Genomic DNA, 12,551 nt, shown 5'->3' on the forward strand with positions numbered 1-12,551 from the left:
TTCAGCATTCAACAAAGGGATGTAAAATTGTCATGGTTCTTCTAAGATGGATTTATTTTCATGAAAATGACCCAACAAACATTTCACTCATTTTAAGGAGCTTTACAACTTCAGACTAGATAGATTGCAAACGTACTAATCTCATATACTGTAAAAGTTCCATACAAGTTTCTTAGCTAACAAAAAACTGTTCCAGTAACTAAATGACTATTGAAAACTTGAAAATACAAATGTTTGTATTGAATATTATCAAGAATATATTTAAACTTTTTATATACAACTGTTGTTGTTAGGACTTTAGTGTAAATTTTTCTTTAATTCACGGACTCAAAATCTTGTAGAAATGTAGAGGGAAGTACCAGGAACACGTAGATACCAAAGATAGATAATCCACGATAGATTTAAGTGCTAAAATTTTCGAACGAAGACGAGCGCGTGATAAACAAAACAACCGCCGATCGCACCAATTTATAAACTTTGATTTCTCGGCGAAAAAGGACCAATTTCAGCCAATAAACTCTTGAAATGATCGCTAGACTTTTAGCTACAAGATTATACCATAAAGTAAAGCCAATGAACAATTTTGAAGGAAGAAGATCAAAATTTCGAAGAGCACGCCGGAAAATTCAATGGCCTTGCATTTTTGACTGTGGCAAGATATCAGGCCGTGTAATTTAAGTAGGCCATAAAGCTTCAAAGTTAATTTCTTTAGTATTGCTCGTTCATAACAATCTTTTGCTTTTGTACTCTCCCATATCACTGTAAACCACCCAGATTGTTGTACGTTGTCACGATATTAACATGGTCAGGTCCAAATGCTTTCGTTTGAATTTCCATCGCTTGTATGCAAAATGTTTGTCTTTTCGTACTCTCCTATTTTACTGTTAACAAAACCCAGATTGTTGTATTCTCGCATGATACTAACATGGTCAGGTCCAAATACTTTTGTGTAAATTTCTAATGTTCGTTCGTAAAATCATTTGCTTTTCGTACTCTCCCATATCACTGTAAACGAAACCCAGATTGTTGTACGTTGTCGCGATATTAACATGGTCAGGTCCAAACGCTTTTTGAACTTACATCGCTTGTTTACAAAATGTTTGGCTTTTTCGTATTCTCCTATCTTACTGTAAACAAAACCCAGATTGTTGTACGTTTTCGTATGGTCAGGTCCAAATGCTCGTTTGAATTTCTATCGCTCGTTCATAATTTTGCTTTTCGTCTCTCCCATATCTATGTAAACCAAACCCAGATTGTTGTACGTTGTCACGATATTAACATGGTCAGGTCCAAATGCTCTCGTTTGAATTTTCATCGCTCGTATGCAAAAATGTTTGGCTTTTTCGTGCTCTCCTATCTTACTGTGAACAAAACCAGATTGTTGGTTGTCGCGATATTAACATGGTCAGGTCCAAATGCTTTCCTTTGAATTTCCATCGCTTGAATGCAAAAATGTTTGGCTTTTTCGTACTCTCCTATTTTACTGTTAACAAAACCCAGATTGTTGTACGTTGTTGCAATATTAACATGATCAGGTCCAAATGCTTTTGTTTTAATTTCTATTGCTTGTTCGTAAATATCTTTTGCTTTTTCGTACTCTCCCATATCACTGTAAACCCCAGATTGTTGTAGGTTGTCGCGATACTAACATGGTCAGATCCAAATGCTTTCGTTTGAATTTCCATTGCTCGTATGCAAAATGTTTGGCATTTTCGTACTCTCTATTTTACTGTAAACCAAACAGATTGTTGTACGTTGTCGCGATATTAACATGGTCAGGTCCAAATACTTTCGTTTGAATTTCCATCGCTTGTATGCAAAAATGTTTGGCTTTTTCGTACTCTCCTATTTTACTGTTAACAAAACCCAGATTGTTGTAAGTTCTCGCGATACTAACATTATCAGGTCCAAATGCTTTTGTGTAAATTTCTAATGTTCGTTTGTAAAAATCTTTTGCTTTTCGTACTCTCCATATCTTTGTGAACCAAACCCAGATTGTTGTACGTTGTCGCAACATATAACATGGTCAGGTCCAAATGCTTTTGTGTAAATTTCTATTGTTCGTTCGTAAAAATCTTTGCTTTTTTTCTCCATATATTTGTGAACTAAACCCAGATTGTTGTACGTTGTCGCAATATTAACATGGTCAGGTCCACATGCTTTCATTTCAATTTCCATCGCTCGTTCATAAAATCTTTTGCTTTTGTACTCTCCTTTATTTCTGTAAACAGAACCCAGATTGTGGTACGTTGTCAAATATAAACATGGTCAGGTCCAAATGCTTTGGTGTAAATTTCTATTGTTCGTTCGTAAAAATCTTTTGCTTTTTCGTACTCTCCCATATCTTTGTGAACCAAACCCAAACTGTTGTACGTTCTTGCAATATAAACATGGTCAGGTTCAAATGCTTTCATGTAAATTTCCTTCGCTCGTTCATAAAAATCTTTTGCTTTTTTGTACTCTCCTTTATTTCTGTAAACAGAACCCAGATTGTTGTACGTTGTCGCAATATAAACATTATCAGGTCCAAATGCTTTTGTGTAAATTTCTAATGTTCGTTCGTAAAAATCTTTTGCTTTTCGTACTCTCCATATCTTTGTGAACAAACCCAGATTGTTGTACGTTGTCGCAATATAAACATGGTCAGGTCCAAATGCTTTGGTGTAAATTTCTATTGTTCGTTCGTAAAAATCTTTGCTTTTCGTACTCTCCCATATCTTTGTGAACCAAACCCAGACTGTTACGTTGTCGCAATATAAACATGGTCAGGTTCAAATGCTTTTCATGTAAAGTTCCATCGCTCGTTCATAAAAATCTTTTGCTTTTTTGTACTCTCCTTTATTTCTGTAAACAGAACCCAGATTGTTGTACGTTGTCGCAATATAAAATGGTCAGGTCCAAATGCTTTTGTGTAAATTTCTATTGTTCGTTCGTAAAATCTTTTGCTTTTCGTACTCTCCATATCTTTGTAGACCAAACCCAGATTGTTGTACGTTGTCGCTATATTAACATGGTCAGTCGAAATGCTTTCATGTAATTTCCATCGCTCGTTCATAAAAATATTTTGCTTTCGTATCTCCCATATCTTTGTAGACAAACCCAGATTGTTGTACGTTGTCCTATATATTAACATGGTCAGGTCGAAATGCTTTTTGTTTTTTCATCGCTCGTTCATGAAAATCTTTTGCTTTCGTACTCTCCATTCTCCCGAAGCAACCAACCCATCTCGTTGTACGAATATGAAACATCAACATGATTAACACCTAACCTCTAGTTTGAATTGTTGTTATATCCTTAAGTACATTGATGGCCTGTTTAAAGTTGTAAAATTTTTAATACATTTGCAAGTAATTAGCAATTTTCCAATTGCTTTCATCAAGTTCTTGTTTTGATGATTTACATCGATCAACTTATTTAGGAAATGTTGAAATGATGAATTTGTTATGAATTTAATTAGATGGGGAATTATTTTGATTTGATCTTCTCTGTCTTCAAAATGATAGAGTGCCCAAACGACTTGACACGCAAGTAGAACATCTTAGTCGAATTATTTTCTTTTGTTTACTGCAAGAGGTCTGCCAAATTTGATAATTTATGATGGCTTCATGTACAACGCGGTGCAGGCGGATGTCATTGTTTTCGGATTGAAGGAATAACGAACAATGGTTTAATTGGGAATATATCTTCTGCAGACGTATGTGGATCAGTGCTTTTAATAAATTGTATGATAATATCTTGTGGTAACGGATCGAAGATATTATCGAAAAAGACAAAAACTTTTCCCATTAATATGGATTCTTGAGTACTTTTTTGTACTGGCAGCTCAACAGTTTTCAATATAGTTGATTTACCTCCAGAATATGCTGTATTGATCTTTTGAAATGTGGCATCCATGCTCTGTCGCTCTCCTTCAGTCAACTTATCGAAATATTGCTCCACATTAATTCAGATTTGCACTATTTTACTACCTACGTAGTAAGCAGCACTTGCAGGACCAATGGTTGACGATCTAATTTTTCTGACAAATTCTTTAAAACTCTTCATCATGATTATGAATATCGGAATAGACAGATAGAATTTGACGACATTCTTTATCATTCATACCATGACTGATTGAAATGTGTTTGTTTAAATTGTCATCTGGTGGTATAGCATCGGTATTTTGGACAGTTACTATAATTTGTCCATTTTCCAATTATGATCACCAACTTGAGGTAATAATGGATAAATTTTATCCAGTTCAACCACGTTATCAACAACAAATCCACCATATTCTCAAGATTTCAGTTTTTGTGTCAGCAGGAAATGAAAGTGTTTTATTCTGTCTTCGCTGCTTTTTACATTTTTAAAAACATTTTCAATAAAATGTTCATGGATGTTCAAACGTTGACATAGGTCATTATAAGTTTTTAAGAGAGATTCAGCATCTTTTCCTTCGAGTGTCATCACAAATGTAGTTTTATTTTCCCAGTCAACAGAGTTAAACATTTCGTTGCAAATTTGTCTAGCTAATTGAGATTTACCACTGCCAGGATTACCAGAAATATAGTAGTATGTCAGTTTATTATTGTTAGTACTGCACAAGCTATTGAGATCTGCTGTTTGATTGTAAATTTTGTAGTTTAACAATGCCATGATTTGGTTTGCAAAAGTACTTGAAAAGAATTAAATTTGTTTCGTTGTCTTTTATTTTATTAATTTCATTGAATGAAAATCCTAGATCTTGAAAGATTTTCAATATAAAACCATTTTGTCAAATTCGGAATCAGATACTTTACCACTACAATCATGGATAAATTTGTTTCTAACAATACGAAGTGCATCAACTGCAGATCTAACTTTTAGTTAACTTTTGTTCCAATTGAGTTGGAATGCAGTATTGCTGAAATAGTGTCGTACAATCCCACTTACAAATGAAAAATCCCTAATGTTGAAATAATGAATTCTTTTCATAGCAGCAAAATGATAGAATGGGAATGCAAATTTTATATGTTTTGCTATATAGACGACTTGCAACACAATATATAGATAAAACGGTATCAAACCATTTTGTTCAATAGCTATAAAATGATAAGTAGTGTAGCTAGCTTATAGACCATGCCATTGAGCTAAATACAACTGGGACGCTACCTTTTATGAAGCCAAAACTGCGGGAAATCACCTCTGCGGTGTAATGTGGTGGTAACTAAGATTTCCAGTGAGGATTTTAAACTCATTTGTCATTCCTTTAATGAAGCTCCCTACAGTTCAACTGAGATTCAGGGTGTTTCAGGTAGCCTTCACTTACAACATTATTTTGATCAAACACACTCAAATTTGGAAATATAGGCTTTGCAGGATAAGAATGACAGTAAAGTCTAAAGATGCTTGAATAGGATAACTGTTCGCGTTGTTGTGGCAACCATGTCTCATTTTCTTTTACACTTTTATCGTCAAGTTTTTGGAACTCATGGTATCGTTTTTCGGTTCAGTCAATATTTCTGATTTTTGCTTGACGATTGTTATTATTCAAAGCATTTTGTTTAACAACAAAGTAATTCTTTCTATTTGAATCTATTTGAATTTCGTTTGCTCACGTGGTATGTAGAGATTGGGAACTGTTCATGATGTTGTTAAAGATATGTAAAATAACTACATGAATCTTTCCTTTACAACGACGGAATCTGATTTCGAAAGTGAAGAGGAAGCAATCACCACAAGAGATTTGCAAAGAAAATTCAAAGTGCACTCTGCCAAATTGTATATATAGATGGAGTATTGTGAGAAGAGTTCTAAGGATAGCCATTGACGAGGAATAGTACAAGGACCAACAGAGAATGTGGTTGATTCATCGTGAGATTGTGGAAAAGTGTGCTGTCTAATTGCAAAATTACCCGAGAAGAAGTTATTTTCTAGATTGGATCATAAAATATTGTAAGGCAAGAAAAGTTTATCTTCCAAAATTAATCAAAATTATATAACATAATGGTTCAAAGCGAGGTTCAATTTAGACGATACAAATTTCTTGGCTTATTAAATGTTATCTTGTAGAAACTTGAAAGTAGATAATCCTTTCTTTCATGAAGCCCATGGATACTTTTCTTCATTATGGGAGAGTCATATTGTATAAAGAGGCTCTCGTTCATCACGAGAGATTTTGAGGAAGTTACATTGTAAAGGTAACAAGTAAAAATGTATGAACATGCTTAGAGTCGGTTTACGTTATGAATCAAAAGGCAGAAATTGTTTGAAAATTTGCAATATCTTTGGATGTTCTAGTTTCCTTTTGAGAAAGAATTATGTTAAAGAAAAGATAAATTTTGAAAAATGAAAATCCCGTTTTGTTCTATGCCTCCCGTTGCCCGAGATATTTGAGCACTGGAATGTCTCATGTTAATTAAGGAACCAGATAATCCTATCAGTCCTGTAGCCATGGATGGTTTGCACGTGATACGCGAGAAACAGTAAATGAGAGAGCTCAATCAGAAAGATATAAACCAATAAAAATTGTATAAAACATGTTTAAGGTTGTCTTAAATTATAAGTGCAAGAAAAAGGCACAGTGTCAGAAGAAGTTATTGAAACATTACTTGGTTTATTTTATGAACATTGGTTTATTTTGTAAACAAAACATAAATTGAAAAGCAAAGACCTGTTTTCGGTCCATGCTTGATACCCTCTTAAGTAAGGCACTAGAACGCCGCATGTTAACGTTTTGGTGAGATATCGGCCCCTCCACGCTGTCCTACTTGGGAGATGCAATAGCAAGCTTCCGCCCATCAAACCACGAGATCACCTGCGATAGGCTTTGCTTGGGGTACGCAGGAGAGTGCGGTCATGACCGAATCTGGGCCTAAGCCACTGCATACTATATCGCACCCAGCTTCCACTGCTAGTTAACATCAGCGCATGCTCAGATGATTTCTCTATTATATTGTTACTAAGCGTGCAATTTACTTCAAAAGTGGTGCTAGTAGATGTAGTTGGTCGTTGCCATGACCATGAACTTTGGTGAATGGTAAAGTTGACTACGCATGCTCATTGAGATCACGCATGCGCAGATGATTTATCTAAAATTTTGTTAGATGGGTAATTATTCCATAATCGGTACTAGTACATACAGTTGGTCGTTGCCATAACCATGATGAAGTGTTGGTGCAGTAGACTACGCATGCTAAGATTAATTCTCAATTAATTTGGACCGAGCAAGCTCTGAAATTGTTGCTTATGAATTTGCTTAGCAATTTTCAATAAAATTTTTGGCGCTGTTTGTCTTCTTAAGATTGTTTTAACAATTGCATATCAAACACATAAACACTTTGTTACGCCACTCGTAATATCTGTGACAATGTTAGAGATTTTTTTCTCCAAAACTTTGTATCTCCATATTTTGCGGATAAAATCCTCTAACATTTATGACAGATTTACAATTCAAAGATTGATAGAAGAAATACTGGAAAATGAAACTTCCAACAGTGAAACAAAATCAAAGAGTGACAGAGACGACAACAGCAAACGACGGCGACAGCTTAAACGACGGCGCCAGCTTAAAGATAGCTTGATGAAATTGAACGTATTGAAGCACATAGTCTACGCTCGAGGGTTTTGGATGAGAACACGTTCACCTATGAAAACACCAATGATTCCAAGCATGTTGACGACGATAAAAACTCTAACGAGGAACATGCTCCAATACAAAAACAATCCGTTAATAACACAAAGTCTGCTGAAGATTTGTTCAAAAGAAATATCGATGAATCACATATACAGTTTGGAAGCTCGTTGGCTCACGTGTTATATAGTAGTAAGAATTGTTCATGATGTTGTTGAAAATGTGTAAAAATAACTACCATGCTAGCGTCTGTGCTACAAAACATGCACCATCGCCCCCACTGTGGGACGATACCATTGGACAACACCCCCCTTTCCCCTCCTGGTCTATATTGGCGGAAATCTGACGCCATAAATCCCAACGTGGAAATCGTGACAATTTGTAGTATCTCAAGATGAATTTCCACTATTTAGGACTCTTCTTTCTCCTTTAAAATGGTCTTAACAAAATCTTATCTGCGTTACGTCGAAGCTGGAATCTTTGGCGTAGTGGGAAGTGCTAGAGCTAATGTGTGTCTTGTTCAAAGTGGCGAGAAAAGACGTGAAATTTGCCGCGCGATTGTTCCCACTAGAAGAAAATGTATATATTTGGGACGCTAGACTTGGCGAAAAGTATTAGAGAATTGTTGAAACCAAAACAATGTTAGATTTTCTACTATTAAAATGTGTTTTTATGATATGCTTATCTAAATGTCTAGGTGAATGTCTTACAAGGTAACAAGAGCGAAGTTACATGTCTCTGCCTCAGTCCTAACTCTGAACATCTTGCTGTTGGGTGAGTAAAACAACTTATCTAATTAAATAATCAGTCAGTCGAGCAATTCGACAGTCAGGCAACAAAAATATACTCGTAAAGCAGCAGCCAATTCCAAATTTACAAGCGACTACAGGCAATAGAAGCTTTCAGGCAAGTTGGTACTCGAAGAAAGATTGACTCTTGTAGCTCAGAAAAGAATGCATTGTTCTGTTGGCCTTGTCTTTTATTTTTGCCCTGGATCGTCATCTTCATGGACGCAGACAGGGATTCAAAACATAAAGAATTTCCTATCGATTGTAAGAAGCATGAGAAGGCAAAATCGCACATAGGTGCCTACAAGACCTGGAAGACCTACGGTTTTCAGCCTCGTATCGACTGTCTCATGTCACAAACTAGACGTGAAGAGATTCAGCGTCATAACGAGGAGGTAAGGCAAAACAGGAAATGTTGAAAACCATAACAGAAGCTGTTTATACTTGTCTAGGCAAGAGCTTGCATTTAGGGGCATGATGAATCTAGTAGCAGCATGAATAGAAATTATAGAGAGCCTATGAAAGTTTTGCCAAAATGGGTTCTGTTTTGAGGCGATTGCATGGAAGGCTTGCTGAAACCCACCTTGCTGGGGGAGGGCGGTTTACTGGAGTCTCTCCTATATCCAGAAGGATTTGATTGGTGTCTTGATAAGATAATAGAGATGAGATTTTAAAATATATTGCTGCACTTTCTTAAGTATACAGGTTGATTGGAGCAACTGATGTTTCACAAAGAACAATTGGAGTGTAATTGTTCCGAATGGACAAAGCGTCATTCAAAGACAGTTTGGGTTTGTTGATGTTAGTTGTGATGGGACTGACCTGCTATATCATCAGTGGTTAAGGGTAAGTTAAGTCAATATAATAATGTGAAAAAGAAATTTATTGGACAGACTTATGATGGTGCATCTGTATGTCTGGTCATCTCAATGGTGTTCAAGCTCAAGTTCAGCAGGATTTATCCCATATGCTCAATTTGTTCACTGTGCTGCCCATAGACTAAATCTAGTATTATATGGCTGTCCTCCATCTCACCTGTTAAGATTTTCTTTGTTAATATTAGTGCTTTCTGCACCTTTACTAGCAATTCCCCTAAAGAAAAGCTTTACTATCATCCCATAGGCTTGAGTTTCCCTAGTCCTGGTGACACAAGATGGTATTTATAGAGACTCATGTCATCAATGTATTGCATTCTAACTATGAGAAACTGATAGACATATTTGAAAATCTTACTGATAATCCAATAAAGGTTACTGGTTTGCTTGGCTACCTTAATGGCTTCTTGTTTTGTTTCTTGGTATGTTTGTCCGGAGATTCTTGAGCAGTCATCCGTACTTTTATTCTATCTTGCAAGACAAGGACACTGACTTTCATTATGGAATGAGTAGGTTTGAGAGATTCAAGGCCTTTGTTGCTTCTCTGAGAAATGATACAGAATATTGTCAGGTGTAGCCTGGCTGTTGAGAAAGTGGGACCACCAGTAACAGGTATGACAGCAGCATAATTACAAACAAATGTATTTTGAAATTCTTGACACAATTGTGACTATGCTGACTGAGCGATTTCAGGATATGGGCGTTTTAGATTTTGACCTTGTTAATCCTAGGGTGTTTAAGATGTAGAAAGGTGAAGTGCCCTCAGAAAAGATAAATCTTCTAAAGGGTTTATGGTGATATGTTTGACATACCAATGCTAGTTAAGCCAACTTTGTTTTGTTTACAGAGATAAAGACTTTCACTGTGATTGATGCGATGAATTATTGAAATAATTTTTTAATTCCATTGTATCAATCTGGTATTCCAGAAAGTTAGGATAAATGGGGTTTTGTCAATTACAAGTTAACAGTTCAGGGTCATTTTCATGTTTGAAGAGGGTAAAAATTATCTTAGAAATACTTTGAGCCAAGGTTTAGTTCTCTTTGCAGTTTTCCATTCACAGACATACTGTCAGGAGAAAAGAAACGACCACACATTGCATGATGAGTAGTAAAGAGAGTTCATTGGAAAAACCACGAAGATTTTGCTTTCTTATACAAATAGGTATTCATATGGCTGATAACAAGCTGATGATGTCTTACGTCCATGGCATGTGAGAATTTTTTTCCGGGAACTTTTAATGCAGTCAATGATGATTGTCATTTCAGCACGACAATTTCATGCAACTTTTGATATTGTTGATGACAAATCTGAGCCTTTTCGGTTCTTTTGTTAAAGTTTCTTTACAAAAGAAATATGTACATAGGTATCTATTTATGTATGTGGTGTTGAGAAAATAAATCACATATCTACCTTGCTATTTTGAACTTTCTCTGCTTTACTATAAGATGCTTCGGCAATTTAAATTAACCAAAATGGTTCTATTTCCTCATAAATATCACTTTATTTGCTTTCTAAGATTGCCGTTTCCGACGTTCTAGGGAGTCTAAATTCGGAAAATTTCTCGCTCGGCGCCAACCATGGTGGCGCCTCGTGAACTTGACCAAATGTTTTTCGCTAGCTACATGCATAAATAATATATTTCATTATGTCTAGTAAATGATACTGAATATTTACTTCATTGTGGCTAATCAATAATTTCAACAGTAAAAGGTATGGTTGTAAGAAACACAAGGTCAGGCAGGGGAAGGGGCTCAACCCACCTGCTTATAAAAGCCAAATCCTGGACCTCCTAACTTATAAAAGTCAGATCTTACCCTTCCCCCTTGTATTCTGAAATATCTTGATATCCAGGAAAAAAATGTCAGTCAACCAGTACAGTATGTAATGTTAACAAAAATGAAAATCATTGGTGTACATTCCCCACAAGTCCCAAACTATTTTAATTTCTACATTTTGTTAGACTAGATAAATTACATCCCTTTGACAACAGGTAATAAAATTTGCCGAAATAAAATAATTTTCTTTGCTTTTGAAAACTGACAGCTTTTGATCTTAATGTATATAATAAATTTGGCAGCTGCTTACAGGAGAGAAGAATGTAAGCTTAACATACATGCACCTCCACCTGCAGTTTATTTTTAAATTTTAGGTTATGGCGATGAATTGTCATCAGAATTTTGGAATATAAATGTGGTACATCTTCAGTGACATTTAGGTACATTTTCCTGTCATGGAATATATTTTTCAATTTTTGGTCTATGCTCAACCATTTTTACCATCAGTACTTCTGATTTCCAATTACTAAAACGGTCAGAACTCATTTCAAAAATTTTTCAGTAAACAAACAGTTAATATAACTCATATGAAAAAAATATTTTAAAATTTATTTTCTTGTAAGGTTTATCGTACAGGTGCTGCAATTGTTCAGCACGTTTTTGACTAGTGAGTTTGCTTCCCTACATAGCGAAAGCATATGGCCCAATCTTTTGCATATAACCAGCAACGTCTTCCTGTTAAATATTCATAAAGGAGTTGTAGTTCATAACACTTTTATTTGTTTGTGTCATTAAGCTTATTTCTGTTAACAATAATGCATACAACGAAGTTTTCAACCATCTAATCACACGCTGATGTTTTATCACTAGGTCAATCAAACTTCTTTAATACCATTAAACTCTATACAAAAAAAGTATATAATTGTCAATTACAATGGCCATGAAAATGTTATTTCATTTTTCTCATTACTTTTCTCGCATTCATTCATTTTGTAGCCTTTGTGGCCACAATTATAGCATCTTCCTTCATTAAGAAAAACAATGGCAATTATCAGCTGCATCAAAAAGGCAATTAGTACATGTATATACTATACCATGCCTTTAAATGAATTTTTTGCTTGACATTGCTTTCTACATAAACAAATCGTTTGTTAGGTGCTGATTTGTTATGTGTATGATTAAATTTCAGGTTAAAGACTCATGGTGAAAGACTCATGGTGAAAGATTCAGGTTGAAAGATTCAGGTGAAAGGCTCAGGTGAAAGACAAAGTATCATGAAAGCTGATGGGCATATATCATATATGAATGAGAACAGTATTGTATACAAAGCACTGTTTACCTTCTTTATTTTTTGGTTTCAGAATTGGAGCCACCTCAAATAGTAGTAGATTTTAGCACATTTTGATGCATTGATGTATTGTGTAATAATGCAAAAACAATCATTAAACAATTATAACCATTTTGGCTAAATACACTTGCATTTTTCGTTATCTTTCTCTTCAGTTCCCTGACCTGTTTT

General features: G+C 35.2%; 2 long non-coding RNA genes across 2 annotated transcripts; both read right to left on the bottom strand.

Moving 5' to 3' along the window:
• Positions 1 to 46: 46 nt before the first annotated feature.
• On the bottom strand, positions 47 to 8,333 carry LOC124455145. The gene is made up of 3 exons (XR_006951727.1): positions 8,324 to 8,333; positions 7,899 to 7,902; positions 47 to 108 (listed from the first exon to the last, which is right to left on the bottom strand). It is a non-coding gene; the product is annotated as an uncharacterized LOC124455145 (long non-coding RNA).
• Positions 8,334 to 12,134: 3,801 nt separating this feature from the next.
• Positions 12,135 to 12,551, bottom strand: LOC124455126. Its single transcript, XR_006951716.1, has 3 exons — positions 12,508 to 12,551; positions 12,372 to 12,405; positions 12,135 to 12,163 (listed from the first exon to the last, which is right to left on the bottom strand). It is a non-coding gene; the product is annotated as an uncharacterized LOC124455126 (long non-coding RNA).

The sequence above is a fragment of the Xenia sp. Carnegie-2017 genome, unplaced genomic scaffold (assembly GCF_021976095.1).
Source record: "Xenia sp. Carnegie-2017 unplaced genomic scaffold, XeniaSp_v1 HiC_scaffold_30, whole genome shotgun sequence".
NCBI lineage: Eukaryota > Metazoa > Cnidaria > Anthozoa > Malacalcyonacea > Xeniidae > Xenia > Xenia sp. Carnegie-2017.